The sequence below is a fragment of the Oryzias melastigma genome, linkage group LG9 (genome assembly GCF_002922805.2).
Source record: "Oryzias melastigma strain HK-1 linkage group LG9, ASM292280v2, whole genome shotgun sequence".
NCBI lineage: Eukaryota > Metazoa > Chordata > Actinopteri > Beloniformes > Adrianichthyidae > Oryzias > Oryzias melastigma.
In genome coordinates, this window is record NC_050520.1 from 13,607,370 (window position 1) to 13,611,350 (window position 3,981).

General features: G+C 38.2%; 1 protein-coding gene across 3 annotated transcripts in view; it reads right to left on the bottom strand.

The window, feature by feature from the left end:
* The window catches only part of LOC112137735 (E3 ubiquitin-protein ligase RNF183), an 11,158-nt gene that overhangs the window by 6,125 nt on the left and 1,052 nt on the right, over positions 1-3,981 (bottom strand). Inside the window, exon 2 of one of the 3 annotated variants that reach the window (XM_024260197.2) lies at positions 1,502-1,567. The exons of 1 other annotated variant lie outside the window; for it this stretch is intronic. The gene's annotated coding sequence lies outside the window, so the exon portion shown is untranslated. Of the gene's footprint in view, positions 1-88; positions 105-1,501; positions 1,568-3,981 lie in introns of those variants that run through there. One more of the 3 variants, XM_036213759.1, reaches the window with a different exon arrangement.

Sequence of the window (3,981 nt, forward strand, 5' to 3'; positions counted from 1 at the left end):
TTGGTCTGTGGAAGGAAAAAAATAAGGAGCTGGTCAACATGACTCAAAATAACCTAAAAAATGTGTTTATTTTTGACAAAGTCATTACTTTTCCATCTACTTTCTTCACTTCTGATCATATTCGATCTCCTTGTTTATCAAAGCATCTCCAGAATATCCCATTTTATTCAGCTCAAACACTAAAAATAGCATTAAAAACAGCAGGTATTATTCTACACACGTAATAAGGTCTACAACCATGAAACCTGACATTAATCCTTCGTTTGCATGTTATGTCACAACTTCTGCAAAAACATTTCCTTTTACTATTGTAGAAACCTTTAAAATGAATGCTCGTCACATGAACAAGAAAAATACTTTTAAATCTTTAGTGACTGATTTCAGTTCAGCTACTCTCATTTCACTCACAAAGGTTTAGTCAACTGTAGTTCTGTTAAACAAAGTAAGTTTCAGTTTGATGTAAGCATGAAGTGGTTCCATCAGTATCTTCAAACCTACATGGTAAAACCATCTGTCCAATTAAACTTTTGGGGAAAAAACAACATTTTTCGGTCAGATTCTAAAAATATCTCCTAGAATAAAACATCTGGAAATATCATAGATCAAGACTCTGAAGGCGACCAGATGCGAGAACTTTACCAGCAGGTGTGAAAAAGCAGCTCAACTCCAAACAAAGGCTTCAAAAATTCCAGAAATATGTGAACTTTCAATGATAACCACTTTGAAGAAATTATGGATGTTTGGGATTAAACCTGATGGACTAGGACACAAAAATTGGCATTCTGCTAGCTTTTTGGTCTATTTTGGCATTTACTAAGATTTTTTTTAGGCTATTTTGGAGTTTAGCTAATATTTCAGCTACATGCTAGCTGTTTTAGCTAACCTACATGTTTTTAATTAGTTTTTAGGCTAATTTGGCATTTAGCTTATATTTTAGCTGGCTATTAATTTCAGCATTTTCAACTATTATCACTAGCATCTTTAGCGGTCAAATTCAGCTTACAGCATTCACACTAGCATTATTGCAGGTAATGCTATTTATCTATTTCATAATTAAGTTAAAACGTTATGGTTTCAAAATCTTTTTAAGTAGTTTTTGTGCTCAATAAATGTTTATACTTTCGGCCCACGAACTAAGAAGTATTTTGGATTATGGCCCCTTGTGCGTTTGAGTTCGACGCCCCTGGATTAGGAGCATGAACGGAAATAAACTGTTTAGCTGAATTTCACATCAAAATATTCAGTAAACAGGATCTAGACTATTTCTAAAGCTGATCCAAAGGGAGGAAAAATAAAATTATATTCAATAAACAACCGTGATAAAAACAAACGCTTCACACAAGGCCGACTTCAAAGTATCCACCTTAAAACTTACCTTCCGTCTTTACAAAAGGAAAACTACAGATATACAAGAAACCCAGAGACCTTCACGAGGCGTCCAAACAGACCGAACAGATCCAGGTTTGTCTTTGGGCATTCATAGTCCAGAAGCAGAACTCACCTCCAGCTGCTGTGAGCGCTGCAGTCCGTCTGACCTCCAGCTCTCAACACAGTCAGAATAGAATTCCTAACAAATGCACATTGTCAAGCTTCCCAGTACTCATCCAAATACATTTCAGAATCTCATGAGTACATCAGTTCGGACATTTGCATCGGCCGTTTTATTTACACAGGAAAATATTATGCAAATCCTGCTCTGTTACAGCCAGGAACAGTTGGCTAAAATATGACAGTTTCCCCAACACACCCCTCAAACCCCCCATCGATCAGCTCAAAGATCTCTCCGTTTCTGAGTTTAAACTGTTCATACACTTTTAACCCCAAAGCATTTCACTTCTCAACCTCCTGATGCCATAAAATAAGACCATTTAAAAGCTTGGAGTTATGTAAACCAGTTCATATGAAATGATTTTTAAAAAGTTCTACCAAGTTTTCCATACAGTTCACACAGACCTTTTGTGTTTTCTGCACAACAATGGTCAATGACCTCACTCGCACTGGGGTGTTTTTGTGTGAAGTTTATGATCCTCTGAGCTCCATTATGTTACATTCACGACACTCAGTGATTTCCAGAAATCCTCGTGGCTCGTCACAGACAGAGGATCCAGATTTACATTAAGATCAGCTGTTCAACTTATTTCAATAAACTGTTAAACAGTGATTATTTCAGAGCAGAGTGCAACATGCTCATTGGGGGAGCTAGTTTTTTAGTTTTTGGTTTTCACCCAAACATGTTTACCTTCAATAACAACACCAAAATGTCATTGGGATGAAATTGTTGACTTAAAAATAGTTAAACTCCCTAATGAAAGTTGTGTTTTTAATAGCATCCCAAACTCAACTGGTTCCACTCATACTTCTCAGGTTGCATCCAGTTTATTCAGCTGAAAACATTTACGTCCTACACAGCTCCTGTCACTGCAGGTGTGCCCCAGAGCTCTCTCCTGGATCCCCTGCTATTTATCATTAATTTATTACCCCTCAGCCAAATCCTCCATAAACACAAGGTTCACTTCCATCGCTATGCTGACGACACCCAGCTCTACATCTCCACCAAACCAGATTCCTCTCTTCCTCCCACTTCTCTCACGGACTCCAATTAAATATTGTTTCATCACAAATTTCCTAAAACTAAACAATGACAAGCCTGAACTTCCCCTAATAGGCACTAAAACCACTTTGAAAACTTCCTTTCCCCTCCCCTCACGTTCAGAGTCTAGGTGTCATATTTGACAGGACTCTCTCCTTCACCTCATACATCAACATGTTCTTGTGACATTTCTCTGATGATGGAGGACATGTATTAAGAAAATTAGGCTCAGCGTTGCATATTCAAATGTTAGACTGAGGAGTAAATGGGGGAAAATGTTTAGATTTTTGGAAAAATCTTGTAGTTGTGACTTAGAAGCTAAAAATGGCAGTCCCTGCTCCGCTCCATTCTGATGCATTCCAGATAAACAGATCCATGAATGTCTTGGTTTTCCTCATCTGAGCTGGTATCTGGATCAGAACTGTACGGCTGGATAAAACTGATATTGCTCGCCATTATTGTAGCACGGGTTGAGGTTATGAGAGGCTGTAAGCTACAGAAGAGAGTGTAAACATGACGCATGAAATACATGAAACAGTTCTGCTTTTTTTAATCGTTTAACATTTTAATTAATTTTTTACATCATATTTACTTGTTTCTTTTGATTTGTTGACTATTTGCATTCACTTTTTTAATTTCAAGAATTTTGAATTTCTGCTCTACTTTGTTTTTGTTGAACTGCAACTTATGAACTCAGATTCTCAGCCAATGGAGAAAATCGTTTTCCTTTTGAGAATCTATTTTTGTACTTTGGCGTTCCAAGGCAGGATTTATTTTTATTGGATGTATGCTTTTGATTCACAACAATTTGAATAAAGATATACTCAAAAGTTGCGGGCGGGTCCTTTGATGCAGAACAACCCACCCCATTGCTAAAACCTTCCTGTCATAGCTTCTGTGTCAGCTTTCTTCTCAGTCCACTGATTCTAAACACTCTTGGTGCTCGGATGACTTTCTTGGCCCTTCAGTGACGACTGTTCTGGGGTTGAACCAGCAGGATGGTTGATTAGGATCTCCTCTGATGAGCCTGGGGGCATGTGGAGATAACTACTCTAGTTTGTTTAAAGTGCTGCTGATGAGTTCTGTCGCTGTGGCAGTACTGCTGTTTGGATTAATATAGACCAGGATGAGTAAGAGTTAGGGAAATTTCCTGGGGAGGAAGAGCGGGCAAAGAGAAACATTCAGAACATTCCAACCGCGGTGGAGCTCCAGCATGATTTGATGAAAACATATCACTATATTGCTTGGTGGCTGCTCCCATTCTCTTAGTAAAGTCAGAGTGGTGGAACGAAGCCTTCTAGATGCAGTATTTCATCTGTGCAGTTTTATTTAATCGCGTCTCTGAAATGTCAGAATGCAGGTAGTTCTGCATGGAGGAGGTAAGAATTTGA